Genomic DNA, 25,742 nt, shown 5'->3' on the forward strand with positions numbered 1-25,742 from the left:
TGTTTTAAGTTCATTTTGATAGTGGATAGGACAAGAATATTGGCAAATTATGAAAAGAAACATGACAAGGTCATGAATAAATTTTAATGAAAATATATAAATGGATTACCCTCTATTGCAACACCAGGGGCCACAAAACTACAGGAAGCAAATTCTTCACTACAAGATATTCTTCACAGCCTCTTTTAATCATGATGTATACATCCTCATTCTACATTAACTTTCATACACAAAAACAAATTAGAATGAAATTCATTTCTGTACTTACAACCTGACATCCTTAGAAATGTGAATCTTATGCCAACTTAGAGCAAAAATCAAAATTGGAAGATTATAGTATAAGAAAAAACCATGGCTTGTAATCCCAGCACTTTGGGAGGCTAAGGCAGGCAAATCATGAGGTCAGGAGTTTGTGACCAGCCTAGGCAACACGGTGAAACCCCGTCTCTAGTAAAATACAAAAAAAAAAAAAAAGCCGAGTGTGGCGGTGTGCGCCTGTAGTCCCAGCTACTTGGGAGGCTGAGGCAGGAGAATTGCTTGAACCCAGGAGGCGGAGCTTGCAGTGAGCCGAGATCGCACCACTGCACTCCAGCCTGAGCAACAGAGTGAGACTCCATCTCAGAAAAGAAAAGACCACGAGGGGGAAGATCAAATAGAGTTGTAGAGACTTCTAGTGTGGATATGCAGACACGATTTAATCCATAGTCTACGGTAATCACCATCTGTAAGTGGAGACCCCAGCCTACTTGACTTGGTGGTAGAAATGCTTTTCACTGGCAGCAGCTTTCATTTCTTTTTCCTGGAAATTTTATCTTTCTTTTCTGTTATAGAGTAAAATGGAAGGCTGCTAGCAGAACACGTCTATCCACATGACTCTGACATAATAGCCTACATTTCCCAGCTTATACCACCTTCCTTTATGGGAGTTATTTTTCATTGCATTCCGAAGACAAAATACCTTTGGTGATAATCAGTAAAGATCCTAACTTGGTGGCAAACAGTTTTCTACGGAACATGCCGTTCTGACTCCAATAAGCCACGAGGCAGTTCAAACAAAACACTTGGATGCCCTTTGGGAGGAACTTGGTGGGCACATCTTTCTCTTTTCCTTCACATTTCATTGCTTGTTGTCACTCATGGAATATGTGCATGGCAGGATCAAGACACCACCGTCTGGTGTTCCTGCCTGGAGGGAAAATGTTGGATTTTGAGCCTAGATTCCCAGTTTATGTTATTTTACACCCCTCTGCCATTATCTTTGTTTTATTGCCTGGGGGAAAGCAGTGTTCACTAAGGAGGAGGTGGTTATTGCAACTATTTGAATGTAATCGGGGGCCATTAGGAATTCATCCATCTGTCAAGCCTGTGGAAGGAAGGAATATGAATGGAGTATCAGTTCTGATGGTGAAGTGTGCCTTAGAACAGATGTTTGAATTGACAAGTCTTCTCAGTGGTGTAACATATACCAGGGTAGCACTGGTACCAAGTGAGAATGGGGCTTTGTCTTTGTAGCCTTTTTTCCCTTGTGGTTTGTTGCGGTGGTTTGAACGGCATGGTTTTTTATTTATTTATTTATTTTAAAGAGAATTTAGCAATTTGTGCAATTTTTCTAGAATTGAATACTTTGATAATAGCTCATTTACTGAGGGAAAGTTCTACTGTGAGTTTTTGCTTTTTGTTTGTTTGTTTTGTTTTGTTTTGTTTTAAAGAAAGCACAGCCCCATCAGTTTATTATTGTGCTCTATTTTAGGGCTCCTCCCACTTTAGACATTCTTTGTGAGGTGTCACGCTCTCTCTCTCTTCCTCTTTCTCGGATGTGAGGGAGGCTTTGCAGTATGTTCCTGTAAGAGTCCTCAAAAGTGAGAAATGAGATTTTCAATCTTCTCCTTCAAACAGTAACTGCCTGTAAAGCCAAGAAGTGGAGTGACGGGGTGGTGTTGAAGGTGGCAGATTCATGAAGATAAGGAGAAATGAATTTGGAAAAGGAGGGAGGAGCAAACCAATGAAGAGTTGTAAGAACCAGAAAAGCAATTCTGAATTAGATTTAGAAGTGGCAGAATGACAAGGTGAAGTTTTCTATAGGGAGAAAGTTGCTAGGTTGCCTCATTTGAGACAGCCTGGAATTTTTGAAAAGTGGAAATTAAAAAAAAAACTAGAGCAGTGTGATCATTCACAAGAGGCAGGAGTCGATGGTAGGGGTACATGCAGAGGCAAGCCTTGGGCAATTTCTCTGGGTGCAGTTACTTAGTTCTTTGCTGTGGTTTGGTCAAAATAGTGTATTAGTTCGTTTTCATGCTGCTGATAAAGACATCCCTGAGACTGGGTAATTTATAAAGACAAAGAGGTTTAATGGACTCACCGTTCCACTTGGCTGGAGAGGCCTCACAATCATGGCCGAAGGTGAAAGGCACATCTTACATGGTGGCAGACAAGAGAGAACTTGTGCAGGAAAACTCCCCTTTATAAAACCATTAGATCTTGTGAGACTTATTCACTATCATGAGAATAGTACAGGAAAGACCTGCCCCCATGATTCAGTTACCTCCCACCAGGTCCCTCCCATGACACCTGGGAATTGTGGGAGCTTCAATTCAAGATGAGGTCAGAGTGGGGACACAGCCAAAGCATATCAAACAGCTTGTTTGTTTATAGAGAATTAACTGCCTATCAAATATGTGAATCAGACTTAAAGTCATGAGAACTGACCACAGCAACCCCTGCATGAGGCTCACATTTGGAAAGATCTCTTGCTCCTGGCCTCCTCATATCATATATAGTTACTTTATCATTACTTTTAGCTCTGTGGCTTGCACTAAGTATCTTGGTCTCTGTTGCTTCCTGAAAATTGACAAGAAATGAATAATCCAAGTGATCTAACCCCTTCAACTCTGTCTGTCTCACAATGCATCCTTCTCCTCACCTTAACATAGGTATTGGCTAGGTGAAAGGAAAAACAGTTGGAAATCTACATTAAGACGTGATGGAGAACAATGTCTGGGTTCACTAACTTTCTGGGCTTCCACAGAGTCTTTCCCTTTGTGTCCTGCATGAAACGGTGGACACGTCTGCTCTCCCATCCCCAGCCCTGTTTTCTGGAAAATCTGCCTTTGAATTTTACAGTGCCCAGGGCAAAAGAGCTAGACAATCCTCATCTTCCCACCTAGCTCCAAGGTTTCTAGTGAGAGTCAAGTGAAATAACATGTACAGAAGTGCTTTGTAAGGCAATATAAACACAGTCCATATATAGGTATGACTATAATGTTTTTCTTAAAATTCTCACTTCACATCTCCGTTTCTTATTTTTGTCTCTCTTTCTCATATGTGTGCATAGAACTGCCTGAGCATATGAGTGCATGCATGTGAGTCTGGGAAACATTTTCAAAGTTTCACCTGAGAAATTTCTTTCTATGCCATCCAAAAATTTTTATAGAGTTCAAATTTCAATTATTAGGTTAGTGCAAAAGTAATGGCAAAAGCACCATTTTTTGCCATGGCAGTTTTTGCCATTACTTTATTGTGCATTTACAAGAGATAGTCAACTCTCCCATATACACAAAAGTTAAGAACAACACATATAGAACAGAACAGGGAACGGAGAAAGTGCTTTTATAATAAGCATCTTTTTTTTCACCAGCCTTAGCATTCTTAGGACAAATTGAATTCAGTAATCCCCATAATGTCTAAAGATGAACTTATTTTTTAAGACAAAGATGAACTCATTGTCAAGATGGTGCAAGAATATTATTGCTATTCCTTTTATTATCATATATAGTACCTTTCCATTGAAAACCCAAAGGCATTTTACAAAATCTGACAGTGATCCTCATAATGTCCCTCTGGGCTGAGTAGGTTTCATTACAAACAATAAATAATAACTGCCCTTTATTTTGAAATGTCTCTGACAGAAGCTATTAAAAATGGATTGGACAGTCATGATTCATGGATTCTAAAGGGAGCTTATTTTATGGGAGGGAAGATGGTGAGTTCCTAGGTGTTTCTATCTGTTGGAGTTATTTTGTCTCAAGAAGCTAATTGCATCAGAACTCCAGTGTACCTGAAAAGTGTCTCTCATAATTACTAACATTTACTTACAAATTAAAAGAAATATAGGCTATAATCATATTATATAAAGTAAATATGAAACAATTATAAATTTACTGACTCACTGAAGATCTCCAAACCAGATAATGAAGCTATCTACTGGCCTGTCTTCTGACTGAGTTCCCCTGATTTAGTTGTTTAACTAGATATGTCAATCACACTGCCTGGCTGACCTGCAGATGCTCCAAAGGAAAGTGGCCCCTTCTCCATTCCCTACTGAAGGAAGAGCCCTGGGTAGTCACATTTAGTACCATGTGTCCCCATCTCTCCGGACACAGCTGGTTGGAAAAGAATGGGCACCTGACCCAGGGCAGTCAATGTATGAGCTAGTCAGTGACCCATGCATGAAAGATGATCTAAGCCAATCAGACTATCTGTCTTAGACAATCTAAGTGGGATATTCCAGAATAGAGTTATCAGTGGGAAAAGAAAGTGAAAGGGAGCGAGATGGAGATAGGCTGGACCAAGTTATGAGTGAGGTAAACTGTGCATGAGCTATAGTTATAAATGAGCATATGCTTCAAGATGGAGGAAAGACTCACAGATTAAAGGGTGAGTAAGACAGTTCCTAGGAAGAGAAACCAGAGAGGCATGTGCGGAAGAGTAAGTGCGCTGTCAATTGCAGAGCACTGCAGCAAAGACATACTGCTGAGCTCTCCAGAGAAGTCTTGGAGTAAGACCCACCTTTCAGTTTATTCTCCTGGATGTGTGAGTGTTGACCCTACTCTGGCTTTTGTATCTGTGACATTTCTTTTGTCCTCTTGTATGTTCCCAATATCCTGACTTAATTGAGTTAGTTTGGGTCTTCGTTCCTGGAAACCAAAAAGCTCCTTAAAACAGTGACCCTCCAGCATGACAAGGAGTATCGGATATACTTGTTGCTTAGTGTCCACTTCACCAGTGTATGAATGCAAGCCATAACTTAATAACAAATAAAGCAACAACAGCAAAAACATGTCTTCCCAGAACATCTTCCACCAACCTTTGAGATCATTCTCTACTCTGTAGACGTTTTACTCGTTAACACACTAATTATATCTTTCAGCTGCCAAGCAGGATTAGATGTTATTCTAATAAAAAAGACATGCAGATAGGAGTATTCATGGAATCTCAATGCATTCTCTTTCTAGCCAGTTTATATTATTGTCCCCATTAGTATCACAATACATATGCAAAACACCTGACAATTTATGCTACACTTTATGCTACAATTTGTTCTATTCTCTTCCCCAAACACTACTTCTAGAAATTAGCTGTTTTCCTTTGGCCATCTAATATTCAAGAGCCATGCAATCATCTCTCCTTACTATTTTCTGGCTTTGATTGATGATCTTTTAAAAATTAATAAATATAGTTGTCACTATTGACAAATAAAACCAGAAGGTCTCATATTAAAATGTTCTATATTTTCGGCTGGGCACGGTGGCTCACGCCTGTAATCTCAGCACTTTGGGAGGCTGAGGCAGGTGGGTCATGAGGTCAGGAGTTTGAGACCACCCTGGCCGACATGGCGAAACCCCATCGCTACTAAAAATACAAAAATTAGCCGGGCACAGTGGCAGGCGCCTGTAATCCCAGCTACTCGGGAGGCTGAGGCAGGAGAATCGCTTGAACCCAGAAGGTGGAAGTTGCAGTGAGCTGAGATCACGCCACTGCACTCAAGCCTGGGCAACAGAGCAAGACTCCATCTCAAAAATAAATAAATAAAAAAAATAAAATGTTCTACATTTTCATTAATATTTACTCTCCTTGATATTATTCATTAAACAATAAATTACTATTAGCAGATAGTAATTGCAGGGTATAAATGCAAATGTCTATGATGTCATATAAGTATATTTTGCTGATAGAATTTAATTTAAGTGCTCATTGTTGATTTGTCCTTTTCTCGTAGAAATAAAAGATAACAGGAGTGCATATTACATTCACTTATATTAATGCATTTATTCAAGAAATCCTCGTGGTGTCTTAAGTTAATGATATGAAGAGATCATGACTTTTTAGCATATGGTCAGTGTGAAAGATAACTGCCTAGGCACAGAATAGACTGAGGTTGGATGTTTAATGTCTGTGGGTGTTTACTGCTTGTCTCTGTAGACAGGATAGCACTCCTGAGTCCCAAGGAGCTGAAATTCTTTACATTTCCTTGAAGAAGGGAATAGTTTGAACATCAATGATTTCTCACATTTTCCTCTACCAATAACCCGTTAAAGAGTATTTTCAGGCTGGGAATGGTGGCTCACGCCTGTAATCTCAGCACTTTGGGAGGCCAAGGCAGGTGGATCACCTGAGGTCAGGAGTTTGAGACCAGCCTGATCAACATGAAGAAACTCCATCTCTACTAAAAATACGAAATTAGCTGGGTGTGGTGGCACATGCCTGTAATCCTGGCTACTCGGGAGGCTGAGACAGGAGAATCTCTTGAACCCAGGAGGCGGAGGTTGCAGTGAGCCAAGATTGCACCATTGCACTCCAGCCTCAGCAGCAAGAGTGAAACTCCGTCTCAAAAAACAACAACAAAAAATTTTTCTCCCATGGAATTCTTGTTTTAAAAGAGTCTTTCATATTTGAAATATACCTTTCAAATATATTTATTTAGTTATTGATTTATTGAAAACATTCCATTAATTCAATATATATTTAAAACTAATATAAGCTTCTGATTAGGATGAGAGAATAATCCTTAGCATACTGACTTTATAGAATTTCAGTCAAAATCAAAGAAATTTAACATTTTAGTTAGTTTGTATAGATCTTTTCTCCTAGGGCTTTTGAGATATTGAAAATAGCTCAGAAATTCCATCAATACCTTCTGATATTTCTAAGGAACGCTAGTGTAGGAACCACTGTCGTCACCATCTTTGTGGTTTTTCAGATTTCCCAAGGTAATCTTGTTATCAAATGCTCATTTTCACTGCTAGCTCTGATTTGGGGTTTTGATAACATGGTTATATCTGTGGCCAACAGATCTTCCTATCCTTCATTGCTAATAGAACCTGGATTTGGTCAATTCTTACGTATTCCATGTCAAGGGAAACTGACTCCTCACCAACCCCTAGGAAGGACTTATAATTCACTTGTGCCTTTTCCTGCTTTGCCTTTCATTGATTTGGTGTGTACAATGTGTTACTTAGTTCTATCAATGAGAAATGAAGGGATGTCTGCTGATTTAAACCAATCATAGTACATAGGTGACAAAAATCTGACCAATGAGAAGCCCGATGGTGAGTTTTATGAAATGCTTTCTTTATTCTTAAAAAAAATGGAAAGAAGCAAAGATGTTTCACTTTTCCTTTGTATTGCCTGTGGAGACTTTGTAATGATGTGATACCTGGAGCTAATGCAGCCATTTTGTGACCATGGGGAAACTGCTGGCACATTGATGACTGGCAGGCTAGAAAGATGGAAAGAACCCTAGCTCTGATGATTTGTTAAGCAACTTAATTAACTAACCTGGAACTTCTTTACTCCTGGAATGCTTTTTACATAATGCAGCTTAAGTCACTTTTTGATGCATTTATCTAGATATTTCTGAAGCTCGCACCTAAAAGTAATTCAACTGATATCATATAAACAATCATAATTTTTAAAATATTAGCGGTTAACAAATATACGCATGGAGTCTCAGAGTTGGGAGGGACATTAAAGGTCATCGAGTCTAATCCCCTGCTTATGTTATCCAAATTAAAAATTTGATGCACAATCTGTAATCACTGTTGTGCATTAGATGTTGTGATAGTAGGCTTACACTTACCTTCTGAAATTATTGTCACAATGACTAAATAAATGATATATTATTAATAAGAGGCAAGCTGTTATGGGCTGAATTGTGTCTCCCTCAAATTCATGTTGAAATTCTAATCCTTAATGTGATAGGGCCTTTAAGGAGGCAGGAGATATTTGGACATTTGAGGAATTTGGAGATAGAGTTTTTAAGAGGTAATTGAAGTTTCTTTTTGAGATGGAGTCTCACTCTGTCACCCAGGCTGGAGTGCAGTGGTGCAATCTCAGCTCACTGCAACCTCTGCCTCCCTGGTTCAAGCAATTCTCTGCCTCAGCCTCCTGAGTAGCTGGGATTATAGGGGTCTGCCACCACACCTGGCTAATTTTTTTATATTTTTAGTAGCGATGGGGTTTCACCATCTTGGCCAGGCTGGTCTTGAACTCCTGACCTAGAGATCCACCTGCCTCAGCCTCCCAAAGGGCTGGGATTATGGGCGTGAGCCACCATGTTCAGCCTTTGACCCAATTTATTAGCTGGATATGTCTTCTGATATGTAAAATTGCCAGGGCAAAGAAGACAAGATTGCAAGTAACATCTCTTAAGACTATCCAGCTTTCTTTGACCTTATTCCATGCTTATTAAGCAGTTTCCTTTTGATTAATTACGCTACCTAACTACTTTGATAACTGGTAGAAAGTGCCCTGGATAGCCACCTGACATAATTAATACATTAGAGAGGTGTATCACATGTTATAAATTAATAACTTCATGTTCTGACCTCACACAACAGTCTCATGAGTGTAATTAGAGTAAATAATTTGTTCATCATTCACTCAGCACTTTCTTTGTGCTGGGAACTACCATAGGTGCTGAAAATATGAAAGTGAAGAGGATGGATTCCTGCTCTGGGGGCTTCTGTCTCTCTTAGGAGCTCACAGTCCCACAGGCAGCTATTACAGGTACCATTTAGGGAGCAAGTCTCAGGCACTGGGATAAGGGCTTTCTGTGTTTCACAGTTATGCTTCTTTTTCCTTTTTGACCTCATTTCTTAGAATTATTTCCCTCATTCATTCTACTCTGGCCATGCTGGTCCATAAGCTGGGTTGTTTTTTTTTTTTTTTTTTTTTTGAGACAGAGTCTTGCTTTGTTGCCCAGGCTAGAGTGCAGTGGCGCAATCTCAGCTCACTGCAACCTCCACCTCCCGGGTTCAAGCGATTCTCCTGCCTCAGCCTCCCGAGTAGCTTGGATTGCAGGCACCCGCCACCATGCCCGGCTAATTTTTGCATTTTTAGTAGGGATGGGGTTTCACATATTGGTCAGGCTGGTCCTGAACTCCTGAGCTCGTGATCCGCCTGCCTTGGCCTCCCAAAGTGCTGGAATTACAGGCATGAGCCACCACGCCCAGCCTATAAACTCTTTTAAGTTTTTTCTTGCCAGTCTGCTCAGGACTTTCATGGAACCAGATGGCGTGGCAGATGATTCAGCTGGAGAAAGCAATATTTTGGCTTCTTTTGTCTACCTCTACTTTTTTTCCAAAATGAATTCCTTCTCAGTCTTATATATTTGAAGAAAGGATCATGGAGCCATTATCCCTGCTGTTCACGCACACTGACCTTCAGTTTGATTTTCTAGACCCTTCAGTTTGAATTCATGGATGGTCTCATGATATCCATGCATCTCTTGTTGGGAAGTGGAGACTTCTTCCCTGTGTGTATGGATGGGCAGTGATATGTGCTGTCTTTCTGAATAACACAATGAATAACATCTAAAACTCCTCCCATTATGATTTGAATAAATGTCAATTTATTAACATTTTTCTTTCCCTACTTGACATCTTTTGCCTGAAAATATAAGCAGACATTCTTCTCCAGTGTCTGCTCTTTCATCCTGCTAAGGGTGAGGATTCAGGATATCTTTTGGATGCCTGCTCCTTTTAAGGCAGGCCATTTATAGTTTTGCTGCATGGACATAATTTTAACCTTTTCAAAAGAAGCAGGGCATGTTTCAGAGGAGAGGTGAAGTACATTAAAGACAATAGCCTCTCACAGTCTGATCTGAACTATGGTTTGGGTCAGACAGTATTTTAATTAGTTTGGATTTTCAGTCCATTAAGGGAAAGCTCTGATTACATTTTACAACAGGTCACTAGGCAAAAATCTGCTTCATCTACACAATGACTGTGGTTCCTTTTCATTTGACTGTGTCACTAGAATACACTTACTCTGTGCTGGGGAGCAGAAGCAGCTCATGGGGGCGTCTCATTCTCCCAACCACATCAAAGCACTTTCTACACCACAGAGCCCTGAGGGAGGATACTTAGGTGCACAGGCTGATATTTATTCATTTCATAGTATCCAACATCAGCCCCACGTCCTGAAAACAATGGGGTGGTTGCTGCATTAAAAATGCATCAGTTACTGACTCCAGAACCCAATGTGAGGTTCCAGGATATCCCTGCCCCATGTAAGGGAAGCCCCTATCTTTCAACTTTAACAGTGAGCTGAGGAATAAGGAGGGAAACTGTAGTTCAGGAACATTGCAGAGCCTCTTAGAAGGAAAGCATGCTTGCTGTGCCTGTGCTTAATTTAAGTTGGTCTTAGAATGACCAAAAAATGTGGGCAAGGGGGAAGTAAAAAACTTGAATTTTTAAAGCTATAAAGCCTGGGGTTTTAGAGTGGCACTCTGAAATGTTTGCAGTATGCGTCAGTATCACTAAAAAATCATTATATTAAAAAAATCGCTTCCAGCCATGGACAAGCATCATCCAAAGATACAGTAGACTTTCCCTGCGTTTTAGTCCTTTGTAAAAGGCATCTATTTAATAAAAGACCGGTACAAGTAGGCATTTTTAAAAATTCATCATAGTCTTTATTTTATAGTAGGAAAACTAAGTCATTTCATGAAAAATCGTAACCAGTGGAGGGTGTTCAGGTTCTTGGCATCTTGAACAAAGAATTGGACAAAATGCACAAACAAAGCAAGGAAGGAATGAAGGAATATATCGAACATGAATGTACATTCCACAGTGTGGGAGCAGGTCAAGCATAGAGGCTCAAGGGCACCATTACAGAATTTGTGGGGGTTTAAATACTCTCTAGAGGATTCCACTGGTTACTTGGGGTACGCCCTATGTAAATGAAGAGGATGAAGTGAAGTTACAAAGTCATTTACTTGACGTATACCCTATGGAGAGGATATTCCCTGTCATAGCTGGAGCGTAAATTGGCATTTCTTTACAATAGTTCTTATTTTACTTTAATCAAGACTAAGAGCTTTATGAAAATGTTAGACAAATATCTCCAATTCTCCATCAGGTTTTAAAAAATATTTTATTGTTTAAAGTTTTTCCAGATCTTTCCTCCCTACTTAATGATGCCTTACTACATTGTTTCACAAATAACCTTTTCAAATTTGTAATTTGAACTTTTAGGTAACTTCTGAATTAGACAAAATTATTCTTTTTTTCACTAACAGCGTAACCCTTTCTGGCACATTTTGTATACAGAATTATGGGCTAACTAGAACTTTTATCCTTAGAAACCTAAAACTTTAGTGAAACCCTAAAAAGCAAGAAATCTTGAACTATCAGATACGGGAATTTTTAGATAAGAACAATTCCACAATTTTAGAAACATATTTCCCTATATAACAACCCTTTCTTAATTGGAAATGACCCAGATATTAAATGATCATCAAAAATAACTTTAAGATTTTAATTTACACAAGAAGTTTACCTAAAACATTTATTCCATTCACTGTACTCAGTTCTTTCACTTTTAACCTGGGAGACAGGAGACATCAATCAACATTTGTAAAATGAACATTGGTTTGCTCCAGAAAGGCGGGAAAACTCAAAGCAGGGAGGGGGTTTGGGGGCTTCCAGGTCACAGGTAGGTGAGAAACAAACGGTTGCATTCTTTTGAGTTTCTGATTAGCCTTCCAAAGGAAACAATTAGATATGCATATATGCATTCATCTCGGTGAGACTTTGAATAGAATGGGAGATAGGTTTGCCCTAAGGAGTTCTTAGCTTGAATTTTCCCTTCAGCTTGGTGATTTTGAGGGCCCAAGATATTTTTCTTTCATAAATTACTCTGATTTGTTAAAAAAAAAAAAAAAAAAGCAAACCAAGTTCATTTTGTTTCGGCTAGGTTTATAGTTTTATAACTTTTTATGCCAAATGCTAACATCTCAAACTCTCTAGCAAAGACAAATATAAAATCCAGACAAAAATGTATGCTGAAAATTCTGAAGGCATTTCTATCCTTATTTTACCAATAATTTTAAAGCCAGCTTGTTTAGTAACTTCAGTCACATGAACTTGAAAATTGCTTAGACTATATGTCAGGCCTCTGAGCCCAAGCCAAGCCATCGCATCCCCTGTGACTTGCACATATATGCCCAGATGGCCTGAAGTAACTGAAGAATCACAAAAGAAGTGAATATGCCCTGCCCCACCTTAACTGATGACATTCCACCACAAAAGAAGTGTAAATGGCCGATCCTTGCCTTAACTGATGACATTACCTTGTGAAAGTCCTTCTCCTGGCTCATCCTGGCTCAAAAGCTCCCCCACTGAGCACCTTGTGACCCCCATTCTGCCCGCCAGAGAACAACTCCCCTTTGACTGTAATTTTCCTTTACCTACCCAAATCCTATAAAACGGCCCCACCCTTATCTCCCTTCGCTGACTCTCTTTTTGGACTCAGCCCACCTGCACCCAGGTGAAATAAACAGCCATGTTGCTCACACAAAGCCTGTTTGGTGGTCTCGTCACACGGACGCACATGAAACTATTTACTTAATTTATGAGCGCTCTTTTACTTATAAGCCAATTTGGTAGACACAAGATATAACAGTAAGTATACATATAAATAAACACATCTAGACACATATACACAGGCATAAATGAAGATCCAGTAGCTTAACAACCCTAGCCATGAAATAGCAGTAAGAGCTCACCAGTTTTACTTTGGTTGCCCCAATAGATAATCCAATGAAGGCTGTGAACCAAAATTTCAGGTAAAGCAGTTTTGACGATAGTTTGATTTTTAAAGGCCAAACCTCCCCAGACTCGAGAGAACACTGGGGCTAAACAGCACCAAATGAGAGCCTCATACGTTAGTTAATCAGGCCCCCTGCTTAGCACAAAAGCCTGCACACATGCAATGGCCATTCCACTTTCCCATTAGATAGTAAACTCCAGATTCTAAACAATTTTGGGGTCAAGCAGCATTGCAACTCAGAGAAAATTCTAAGGAGGGCTTATGACTAGATCTCAGAACCTCTGCCGAGAGCGTCCCCTTTGGGGAGGCTGAGGTCCACAGGATCCCCCAGAGTGTCCTTCTGTGGGGTGCAGTCTTAAGAGTGTCAGACATTGCTGACCTTAGGTCGGCACCAGTGCCACTTTTCATGCTTTCCCTCCAGAGCCTACTATGAGCTTTCCTTTGGTACCTGGGTGTAATCCCTGACTTTTAGCATCCTTATAATTTGATAAGGCCATGCTTTCCCATGCTTCCCTTTCCACAAACTTTAATGATAGGAACTGGAGGCTGGGTGGGTTTCTTTTGCGCTTAGCCAGTTGAATAGGGGAAGGGCAGAATATAGCATAAGAAAAGAAGGTTTAAGTCACCTGAAACTTGTGCGGGTTTGCTCTGAGCTGTCTACACATAGGGATCAGGGACCACACCCAGAAAAGATTTAAAAAAAAAAAAAAGAATCATTTCCCCTTCTGGGCAGGGCAGTTATTCCCATGCATTCCTAGGCCTTCAGGCAATACTAGGGAGTGACCCCAGCCAATTGCCCTCAATTTCCAAGCAGGTACTAGGAAACAGCCACTGAAAGACTGAAAAAGAAAGAAAGGGAGAAAAAAAATGAAAAAGACCCTGGTCCCTTAAGCAAACTGGGCGGTGGCAGTTAGGCACCTTCACATGGAAACCCATTAGTTTCACCGGCCACGGCCAGAAACCTGCAGTTGCTTCCTTGTTTCGGTGCTGCCCACCAAAGGGTCCTGAGTTGGAAAGGAAAGACAGAGACAGAGAGAGATTTCCCTGTAAAGAGCAGAAAGGAAAGGGGAAAGAAGAAAAATAAATCCCAAACTTTGGACCTACCTTCTTCTGGAATTTCTCCTAACTGGCTCATCAAAATACGTTACCAGTGGAGGGTGTCCAGGTTCTTGGCATCTTGAACAAAGAATTGGACGAAATGCACAAAGCAAGGAGGGAATGAAGAAATTTATTGAAAATGAAGGTACACTCCACAGTGTGGGAGCGGGCCTGAGCATAGGGTGCCGTTACAGAATTGGTGGGGATTTAAATACCCTCTAGAAGATTCCACTGGTTACTTGGGGGCACGCCCTATGTAAATGAAGAGGATGAAGTAAAGTTATAAAGTCATTTACTCAGTGTATGCCCTATTGTTGGGAAAAGGGCTTGTGGGGTGCCTGCATAAGCTGGCCATAAAAATGTGGGACAATAAGTTGTGGAAAGCCACAAGAGGCCTCTGAGGAGGAAAGCCCCGTAAATGCCATCATGTTCCCATGCTCAGAGCGAGACCTGCTCTCTTATCCATAAACACTGTGTTCAAGGAGAAAGACACTCCTTTGAAGCGCTGGAATGTGGCCAGACATGCAGGCTCCTAGTTAAGCCTGCTCCGCTAGCTACTCTCTGATAAGTTAAAGATAATGCGGTTTGAGAACAAAGGAGATTCATTTAAACCACCACTGCTATAGATTACGCGTAAGATGCTCTGCTTCCTGTCACGCGCGTCCGTGTGAAGACACCACCAAACAGGCTTTGTGTGAGCAACGAGACTATTTCACCTGGGTGCAGGCAGGCTGAGCCTGAAAAGAGAGTCAGCAAAGGGTGGTGGGATTATCATTAGTTCTTATAGGTTTTGGGATAGGCAGTGGAGTTAGGAGCAATGTTTTGTGGGCAGGGGGTGGATCTCACAAAGTACATTCTCAAGGGTGGGGAGAATTACAAAGAACCTTCTTAAGGGTGGGGGAGATTACAAAGAACCTTCTTAAGGGTTGGGGAGATTACAAAGTACATTGATCAGGTAGGGTGGGGCAGAAGCAAATCACAACGGTGGAATGTCATCAGTTAAGGCTATTTTCACTTCTTTTGTGGATCTTCAGTTGCTTCCGGCCATCTGGATATATACGTGCAGGTATGCATACACATACATATAAAGGGGATATGATGGCTTAGCTTGGGCTCAGAGGCCTGACATTCCCGTCTTCTTATATTAATAAGAAAAACAAAACAAAATAGTGGTGAAGTGTTGGAGTGGCGAAAAACTTTGGGGGTGGTATGGAGAGATAATGGGCGATGTTTCTCAAGGCTGCTTTGAGTGGGATTAGGGGCGGCGTGGGAACCTACAGTGGGAGAGATTCAACTGAAGAAAGATTTTGGGGTAAGGGGTGATATTGTGGGATTGTTAGAAGGAGCATTTGTCATATAGAATGATTGGTGATGGCCTGGATATGGTTTTGTATGAATTGAGAAACTAAATGGAAGACACAAGGTCTGAATAAGAGAAGGAGAAAAACAGGTATTAAAGGGCTAAGAATTGGGAGGACCCAGGACATCCAATTAGAGAGTGCCCAAGAGGGTTCAGCATAATTACTTGCTTGGTTGGTGAGTTTTTGTGCTCTATCCTTGAGAGAGTCCTCCTTTTTAAGTTGGAGGCTGAGCTTGGTGAGGTGTGCCTTTAAAAGACCATTAGTCCGTTCTACCTTTCCTGGAGATTGAGGACGGTAAGGGGTATGAAGCTTCCACTGAATACCAAGAGCCTGAGAAACTGCTTGGGTGATTTGACTAATAAAGGCTGGTCCGTTATCAGACTGTATAGAGGTGGGAAGGCCAAACTGAGGAATTATTCCTGACAGAAGGGAAGAAATGACCACGGTGGCCTTCTCAGACCCTGTGGGAAAGGCCTCTACCCATCCAGTGAAAGTGTCTACTCAGACCAAGAGGTATTTTAGTTTCCTGACTTGAGGCATGTGAGTAAAGTCAATATGCCAGTCCTGGGCGGGGGCAAATCCCTGAGCTTGATGTGTAGGGAAGGGAGGGGGCCTGAATAATCCCTGAGGAGTAGTAGAATAGCAGATGGAACACTGAGAAGTGATCTCCTTGAGGATAGATTTCCACGATGGAAAGGAAATGAGAGGTTCTAAGAGGCAGGCTAGCAGCTTGAAACCTACGTGGAAGAGATTATGAAATGACGATAGAATAGAATGGGACTGTGAGGCTGGAAGGAGATATTTTCCTTGGTCCAAGAACCATTTGCCTTGTGTGGGAAGAGATTGAGAGGTGGAAGTTTCAGTGGGCGAGTAGGTGGGAGTGACCGATGAGAAGGAGAAAAACTGGCTGTGAGGGACAGAAGTTGGAATTCTAGCTGCTTCTTAAGCTACCTTATCAGCATAAGTGTTGCCCTGAGCGATGGGATCTGATGCCTTTTGGTGGCCCTTGTAGTGTATGACTCTAACTTCCTTTGGAAGTAAAGCGGCCTTGAGAAGAGTTTTTATTAAAGAGGCATTAATGATGGAAGACCCTTGCATAGGAAGGAAACCTCTTTCAGCCGATATAACAGCATGGTGGTGCAGGATATGGAAGGGATATTTAGAGTCAGTATAAATATTGATGTGTAATCCCTTTGCAAGAGTGAGGGCCCATGTGAAGGCAATGAGTTCAGCTTGCTGAGAGGTAGTGGAGAGGGGCAGTGCAGTAGCCTCAATGATAGATGTGGAAGATACTATAGCATAGCCTGCCTTTGCTGGTTAGTGGCAATTAGGCCTGGTGGAACTGCCATCAATAAACCAAGTGTGATCAGGGTGAGGAACAGGAAAGAAGGAAATATGGGGAAATGGAGTGAATGTTAGGTGGATCAGAGAGATACAGTCATGGGGGTCAGGTGTGGTGTCTGGAATAATGTGGGAGGTCAGATTGAAGTCCGGACCAGGAACAATGGTAATTGTGGGAGACTCAACAAAGAGTGAGTATAGCTGAAGGAGCTGGGGAGCAGAAAGTATATGTGTCAGGTGTGAGGAGGAAAATAGATTTTGGAAGTTATGAGAAATGTAGAGAGTGAGTTGAGCATAGTTTGTGGTTTTGAGGGCCTCTAAAAGTATTAAAGCAGTGGCAGCTGCTGCACACAGACATGAGGGCTAGGCTAAAACAGTAAGGTCAAGTTGTTTGGACAGAAAGGCTACAGGGTGCGGTCCTGGCTCTTCTGTAAGAACTCCAACTGCACAGCCCTGCAGTTCGGCTGTGTGTGATGAAAAGGGAGTGATGAGTTAGGGAGAGTTAGTGTGGGAGCTGCTTTTAGGGCTGTTTTTTAAGGAATGGAAAGGGGAGTGGGGAAAGGATTTAGGATTTATGGGGTCAGCTAGGTTTCCTTTTGTGAGTTTATATAATGGTTTAGTCAGGGTGGTAAAACTAGGTATCCAAAGGCAGAAGTACCTAACCATGCCTAGGAAGCAAAGGAGTTTTTGTTTTGTAGAAGGGGTTGGGGTTTGGGAGATTAGCTGGACACAATCAGCAGGGAGAGCATGTGTGTTTTCACGAAGAATTATGCCACGATAGGTAATGAATGAGGAAGAAATTCGGGTTTGACTGAAGTAATGGGCACTGTCTGTGAAGCCTTGTGGCAGTACAGCCCAGGTTATTTGCTGAGCCTAATGGGTGTCAGGGTCAGTCCAAGTGAAAGCGAAGAGAGGCTGTGATGAAGAGTGCAAAGGAATAGTAAAGAAAGCATGTTTGAAATCCAGAACAAACTAATGGGTTATGGAGGGGCTGTGGAGGGAGCTATTGAGGATAGGAGAGTATATGGCTTTGGCACCACAGGTTGGATAGGCAAGACAATTTGGTTGATAAGGCACAGATCCTGAACTAACCTGTAAGGCTTGTCTGGTTTTTGGACAGGTAAAATGGGGGAATTGTAAGTAGAGTTTATAGTCTTTAAAAGGCCATGCTGTAACAGGCAAGTGATAACGGGCTTTAATCCTTTTAAAGCATGGCGGGGTAATGGTGATTAGGTTTTAATGGGATGGTAAGGGGTGCATGATTGGTCTCCAAGGAGGGAGTAGAGGTGTCCTATACTTCTGGATTAAGGTGGGGAGATACAAGGGGAGGATGTGAAGGAGGCTTTGAACTGGGGGAAAAGGCGGCAATGAGGTGTGGCTGTAGCCCAGGAATAGTCAGGGAAGCAGATAATTTAGTTAAAATGTCTCAACCTAGTAAGGGGCTGGGCAGGTGGGGATAACTAAAAAGGAGTGTATAAAAGGATATTGTCTTAATTGGCATCAGAGTTGGGGAGTTTTAAGAGGTTTAGCAGCCTGGCCGTCAGTACCCACAATGGTTATGGATGCAAGGGAAACAGGCCCTTGAAAAGAAGGTAATGTGGAGTGGGTAGCCTCCATATTAATCAAGAAGGGGACGGACTTACCCTCTACTGTAAGAGTTACCCAAAGCATCTGTGCTGGTCCAGGAGGCTTCTGAGGTGATCGGGCAGTGTCAGTCTTCAGCCGCTAAGCCGAGAAGATCTGAGAAGGAGTCAGTCAGAAAGCCTTGGGCCAGAGTTCCAGGGGCTCTGAGAGGGGCTGCTGGGCAAGTTGGACAGTCCAATTTCCAGTGGGGTCCCACACAGATGGGACACAGCTTAGGAGGAATCCTGGGCTGCAGGCGTTCCTTGGCCCAGTGGCCAGATTTCCAGCACTTGAAGCAAGATCCTGGGGGAGGCAGTCCTGGAGGAATGCCTGGCCACTGCGGTTCAGACATTTTGAAGTTCTTGTGTGCTGGAGATGTGGCTGGGGTTTCTCTCACAGTGGAGGCAAGTAATTGCAACTCAGAAATATGTTGCCACTTGGCTGCCTCTACTCTATTATTGTACACCTTGAAGGTGAGGTTAATTAGGTCCTGTTGTGGGGTTTGAGGGCTGGAATCTAATTCTTGGAGCTTTTTCTAATGTTGGGAGTGGATTGGGTAATAAAATGCATATTGAGAATAAGGCAGCCTTCTGGCCTCTCTGGGTCTAGGGCAGTAAAGCGTCTAAGGGTTGCTGCTAAGCGGGCCATGATCTGGGCTGGGTTTTCATCTTTACCTTGGGTAGTTTCTTTAAGTATGTCATAATTAACAGCTTTGTAAGCTGCCTTTTTAAGCCCTTCAACTAGGCAGGAAACCATATAATCTCACCTAGCTATACCTGGGGAATCTGCCTGATAGTTCCACTGGGGATCTTCTCGGGGAACTGCTCTAATGCCTTCCTGGAGGCCTGGCTCATGAAGCTGGTGGTTATCAGTGTGAGATTGGGCTAGATAAAAAACTCTTTCCCGTTCATCTGGGGAGAGGGTAGAAGTTAGGATGACATTTAAGTCACTCCAGGTTAAATTGTAGGACAGAGTTAGATATTGGAATTCCTGTATATATTTAGTGGGGTCTGAAGAAAAAGAGCCTAAATGCTGGCTGATTTGGGAAAGGTCTGATAGAGAAAAAGGCACATGTACCCTGACTATGCCTTCAGCTCCAGCCACCTCTCTAAGAGGAAATTGTTGGCCAGGTGGGGGAGAGCTAGTTGCAGAATGAAACTGTAAACCAGACCAAGTGTGGGGAGGGGAAGTAATAGAAGGGTTATAGGGTGGGGGAGCAGAGGCTGAAGAAGAGTTGGAGCCTGATTCAGCCTGGCGGGGAGTGACCTGAGGAGGAGCAGTCTGGGGAGAAGGTGAGAGGTCAGATGGTCAGTAGAAAAGGAAGATTCACAAGACTCAGTGATGCTTGGGGTTGGGACTAAAGGGACAGGCGGGAGGGAAACAAGGAGGATTTGGGACGAGTCGCATTGGGAACAGAGACTAGGGAGGGAACGAAGTGTGAAAAATGCCAGGACGTAAGCCACCTCAGACCATTTGCCCATTTTTCAACAAAAATTATCTAGGTATCGTAGGATGGAGAAATCAAAAGTGCCGTTTTCTAGCCATTTAGAACCATTGTCGAGTTTGTATTGGGGTCAAGCGGTGTTGCAGAAGAAAATAAGATGCTTAGATTTTAGGTCAGGCGAGAGTTGAAGATGTTTTAAGTTCTTGAGAACACAGGCTAAGGGAGAAGAAGTAGGAATGGAGGGTGGAAGGTTGCCCACAGTGAAGGAGGCAAGTTTAAAGAGAAGGGTAGAGACACAGAGAAGGGGGGTGGGGAGCAGCCCTGGGCTGCAATGTGGGTGAGCAGCCAAAGCAGGCATCCCCGCAATTGACTTGCCACCAAGGGAATGTGGGTGAATGACCAAGGCAGGTGTCCCTGCTGTGATCAGACACCAGTGGAATGTGGGTGAATAATCAGGCAGGCATCCCCGCAGTGATTAAATGCCAAGGGAAGACTGTCTTCCTGAGTCTGTGACCGGCGCCAGAGTTTTGGGTCCACAGATAAAATGTGTCTCCTTTGTCTCTACTAGAGAGGAAAAAACTGGAATTGGAAGGACAGGGAGATTGAAGGGTAGCGAGAGAGGCTGGAGAAGAGAGTGAAAAGACCACTTACCTGATTTGAAATTGGTGAGATGTTCCTTGGGCTGGTTGGTCTGAGGACCTGAGGTCGTAGGTGGATCTCTTTACAGAGTGAGGGTGAGGACTGGGGACTGGTCTCCTGAAGGAGTCCCTCTGTCCTGGGTCTTTGGCACCAAATGTCATGTGCGTCCGTGTGAAGAGACCACCAAACAGGCTTTGTGTGAGCAACAAGGCTGTTTATTTCACCTGGGTGCAGGTGGGCTGAGTCCAAAAAGAGAGTCAGCAAAGGGTGGTAGGATTATTGTTAGTTCTTATAGGTTTTGGGATAGGCAGTGGAGTTAGGAGCAATGTTTTGCAGGCAGCGGGTGGATCTCACAAAGTACACTCACAAGAGTGGGGAGAATTACAAAGAACCTTCTTAAGGGTTGGGGAGATTACAAAGTACATTGATCAGTTAGGGTGGGGCAGAAACAAATCGCAATGGTGGAATGTCATCAGTTAAGGCTATTTTCACTTCTTTTGTGGATCTTTAGTTGCTTCAGGCCCTCTGGATGTATACGTGTAGGTCATAGAGGATATGATGGCTTAGCTTGGGCTCAGAGGCCTGACACTTCCCTTTCACTGTTTTGCCCTGAACATGTGCTTCTTAGATCTAAGTGACTGTACTCAATAAATAGTGTGGAGACCAGAATGCTGGGCCTTTGCAGCCTCTGATTTGCTCTGGCACCCTGGCTCCCACCTTTATGAACTCTTAACCTGTCTCTTCTCATTCCTTTGTCACCACCGGACTTCGGGTACCCTACGGGTGGTGTTGAGGCTGGTCCCCAACACCCTATGGAGAGGGTATTTCCTATCATAGCTGACGTGTGAATCAGCTTTATGTTCCCTTGCCTCCAGACCCTATTTTCCTGCCTCAAAATGAAATCATTTGTCCAATGCGTAATATAGTCAAAGATCTTGACACAATGGGTGTCTTAACTATCATTTCTCACCCATTTTTTTTTTTGAGATGGAATTTTGCTCTTGTTGCCCAGGCTGGAGTGCAGTGGCATGATCTTGGCTCACTGCAACCTCCGCCTCCCAGGTTCAAGCCTCGTCCTCCCAAAGGTGTGAGCCACTGCACTCGGCTTCTCACCTTTAATCAATAAATATTATTTATCTTTAAAGACAATGAAAAATTACTAAATATAGTAAAAATAAACTTCATTAATTAAACACCACACCTCTGTAACCTCTTTACATTCATTAACACTCTGGCATAAAAACCATGATGGTTTTGGTTATGGCTTCATGTTTCTTTAAAATATCAACTAAAATAGATTTCTAATTTGGGAAACATAATAACTAATGTCATTTGGTTTTAAAAGGAATTGTATCTTAATCATCAAGCTAAAGACATAGCAAGAAAACAATGACATGGTAACTTTTAGTTTGTCTCAGTCTCCTGTTCACCACCTAATCAGACACCCTTAAAGTAATTCCAGCAAAGTGTCTAAGAATTTCATGGATCATCCTCCAAAGCACATCAGGAAAAGTGCCAATATAGTGGATGGGTTCAAGTGATTCTCCTGCCTCAGCCTCCTGAGTAGGTGGAGTAGGGACTACAGGTGCACTCCACCATGCCCAGCTAATTTTTGTATTTTTAGTAGAGACGGGGTTTCACCGTGTTGGCCAGGATAATCTCGATCTCCTGACCTCGTGATCTGCCACCTCGGCCTCCCAAAGTGCTGGGATTACAGGCATGAGCCACCGTGCCTGGCCTTATTTAAACTTTTGAGATAATAAAACAATACAGGAGTGGGAACCCTTGTGAAATTTTTTTCTTATTTTGGTTAACAAGATCATTAATACTTTATAAACTTTATACATGTGGCACACTGTAAGGTTTAAAGAATAAAATAAGCAAGATAGCTCCCTAAAACACTTGAAATAAGAAATAGTGCATTATAATAACTTTTATTGGCACAAAGTTCCTTACGTTTCAAGCAAGTTGAAATTCAACCCTCATTATTCACAAGGACTCCAAGTAAGCCAGTTTATAAACAAGCACGGGCACCCTACAGATGGCTCTTTCTTACTAAGGAGTTCTTGGGATAAACGTGTTTACACTTTGAACAGTCACGTAGATATCATAAAGATCGTGATTGGGTGTCACTATTTGGTGAAACTGCTTGCCTTCCTTCATGATTTCTTCAGACTTTTGTTTGTTTGTTTGTTTGTTTGAGACAGAATCTTGCTCTGTCGCCCAGGCTAGAGTGCCATGGCGCCATCCCGGCTCACTGCAAGCTCCATCTCCCAGGTTCGAGCAGTTCTCCTGTCTCAGCCTCCTGAGTAGCCACCACGCCCGGCTAATTTTTGTATTTTTAGTAGAGACAGGGTTTCACCATGTTGGCCAGGCTGGTCTTGAACTTCTGACCTCAGGTGATTAACCTGCTTCGGCCTCCCAAAGTGCAGGGATTACAGGTGTGAGCCAGCACGCCCGACCCAGTCTTTCTTTTCAGTAGAAAAAAGATTTTCTAAAAAGTCTGAATCTTCCAAGTGTAGCTCATCAACTAGAAAAAGCTGGAGCTTCCCATCAGCAGTTAACAAGATGATGGGCAGCCATCTTTTCTGTCCTTCTAATGTACCATCCAAACACAATTTGTGCAAGTCAGGGAGAGAGGCCAAGTTTTCAAGTCTTATTTCATAGAACTGTGGGGGTGCCAACCATATTTCTTTTGATAAGAAACTCTCAGCTGCAACTGACAGAGATGACCACTGGCAGCCCACCGCCTTGGCCAAGTCAGGGTAAACAGCGGCTCGAGGAGGCAACGCAGTAAGGAGGCTGTGTGGGAGTGACGAGTGGCAGCGTGCGTGAAAGGTGTGAGCCAGGAACTCCCCTCCTGCAGCACCCAGATGTCGGGCGTGCAGTCAAAGTGCAGGCACAGCCCCAGGAAGGGATGCGGGCCCCGGTGCAGGCAGGCTGGGGGTGCCAGGCAGCGAGGCCCCTAGGCAGCTTGAGGGCGAGGCCAGGCCCTGGCGTAGGCCAGTTGGGGAGGCCCTGGGCCAAAGCAGCAGCATGCCCACCTCCTCCAAGTGGTATTTGCTTTTAAGATGTCAATCTATTAGTACTTTAAGATTTCAAAGTGAAAATATTCATAGCTTTCTGGTCAAAATAAAAATTCCAAATGTTCCCTGGGCCAAAAAAAATGTACAAATGCAAATTAAAAGCACAATGAGATATCATCTCATATTTGTTAGAATGGCTATTATAAAAAAGACAAAAGATAAGTGTTCATTGAAAACATGGAAAAAAGGGAACCCTTGCACACTGTTGGTAGGAATGTAAATTAGTGCAGTCATTACAGAAAACAATATGGATGTTCCTTAAGAAAATTAAAATAGAACTACCATATGGTCCTCAATTCCACTGCTAGATATGTATCCAAAGGAGATGAAATTCATGTGTTGAAGAGATATCTGCACCCCCATGTTTGTTGCAGCATTACTCACAGTAGCAAGCTATGAAATCGACCTGAGTGGCCATCAACAGATGAATGGATAAAGAAAATGTACGTATACACAATGGAATACTATTCAGCCATGAAAAAAACAAAGAAATTCTGTTATATGTTACAATGTGGATTAACCTGGAGGACATTATGTTAGGTAAAATAAGGCACAGAAAGACAATACTGTATAATCTCACTCGTGTATGGAATCTAAGCAAGTTGAACTCATAGAAGAAAAGAGTAGAATGGTATTTATCTGAGGCTGGAGCTATTGGAGGTGGCAAGGAGGTGATGTTGGACAAAACCGAAATTTCAGTTACACAGGAGGAATACGTTCAAGGGATCTATTGTACAACATCATGACTATAGTTAATGATACGTTACATTTTTGAAAAATGCTAAGACAGTGGATATTATATGTTCTCACCACAAAAATGATAACTGTAAGGTAACGTGTATGTCAATTAGATAGATTTAGTTATTCCACAATGTATATATGCTTTAAAACTCATGCTGTATGTGATAAATACATACCATTTTGTCAATTAAAAAAATGTATAAAAGGCATATATTTCCCTAACTAAATCTCAAGTTTCTTACTCAGCTCTGAGCTCCTTGAGGATAGGAATGTGTTCTAGTTATGCTGACATCCCTGATACCTCGCAGGGTACTGACTGCAGAAGAAAGGGAGAGGAAGGAAGAAAAGGAAGGAAAGGAAACTTCTGTCAGTTATGAAGAATTAATGTAATAGAAAGGAAACACTTCAAACAAGAGTGAGAGATGATGGCAGAGAGTGATCCTTTAAATGCTGGAGCCACTTTTCTCTTTCTTCCTCCAATAAGTTCCTTTTTTTTTTTGAGACCGAGTCTCACTCTGTCACTCAGGCTGGAGTGCAGTGGCACGATCTCAGCTCACTGCAACCTCTGCTTCCTAGGCTCAAGTGATTCTCCTGCCTCAGCCTCCTGAGTAGCTGGGATTACAGGCGCCCACCACCATGCCCGGCTAATTTTTGTATTTTTAATAGAGACAGGGTTTCACCATGTTGGCCAGGCTGGTCTTGAACTCCTGACCTCAGGTGATCCACCCACCTTGGCCTCCGAAGTGCTGGGATTACAGGTGTGAGCCACCATGCCCGGCCCCTGTCTTCTTAGGGATACTTTTTTTCTGGCCTCCAGCACATGTTAGGGCCTCCCATCTGAATTTCATAACTTTGTGGAATCATTTTACTGTAGTAAAGAGAGCAACATGGAATGCCAAGGAGTCTCGCCTGGGGGTGTCCCTTATTCCTGTGCCTCTTGTGACTTGGGGGAAAGTCAGGCATCTTTTTGTGGTTTAATTTCACAGAGAATTATCCTCATGAGGCACAGGGACACTGGATAAATATATGTAAAGAAATTAAAGCTTTTTAGATTAAAAAAAAAAAGCCAGGCCAGGACGAAGTCTTATTATGGATGATACACTTGATGCACATTACTGAAAATGGGGTCATTTGTGGGCAATGCAAATGATTTTTGTCCTAATAACAATTTCATGATGCTAATTTAAAAAATATTCTTAGAGCCTCAATTAAAAATAAATGCATTTCTTTGACTTTTATGTTTTAAAAGAAGCCTAATTTTAAGAATATAGTTGATGATTAATTATACTGCCCTTTTTCATAGACCTGATAATAAAACACTGTACTTTCCCCCATACTTATGAAAATAATTACAGCACTCGATTTTAGAATAATTTTTCCTAGACCTTCTTTCAGAAGCAAATGTACTTTCATTGCTAGTTATACCTTACACTTACAGCGTAATCATAAGTATACAACATTAATTAGTTAAGATTTCCTCTTAGGAGTGACACTTCTTTGTGTGGCTTTAGAAAATAATGAATTAGTCATTTTTAAGGGCTGACTATGTAACAAGGGGTTATTGTTGTGGATTTCAAT

General features: G+C 42.1%; 1 long non-coding RNA gene and 1 pseudogene across 1 annotated transcript in view; one reads left to right on the forward strand and one right to left on the reverse strand.

The window, feature by feature from the left end:
• The window catches only part of LOC129038341 (uncharacterized), a 54,217-nt gene extending 28,740 nt beyond the window's left edge, over positions 1-25,477 (forward strand). The window contains exon 5 of the long non-coding RNA XR_008503127.2: positions 23,798-25,477. This is a non-coding gene — a long non-coding RNA (uncharacterized LOC129038341). The remainder of the gene's footprint in view (positions 1-23,797) is intronic.
• LOC129039107 (acyl-coenzyme A diphosphatase NUDT19-like) lies at positions 22,373-23,786 on the reverse strand (annotated as a pseudogene).
• Positions 25,478-25,742: the final 265 nt, after the last annotated feature.

The sequence above is a fragment of the Pongo pygmaeus genome, chromosome 5, assembly GCF_028885625.2.
Source record: "Pongo pygmaeus isolate AG05252 chromosome 5, NHGRI_mPonPyg2-v2.0_pri, whole genome shotgun sequence".
Lineage (NCBI taxonomy): Eukaryota > Metazoa > Chordata > Mammalia > Primates > Hominidae > Pongo > Pongo pygmaeus.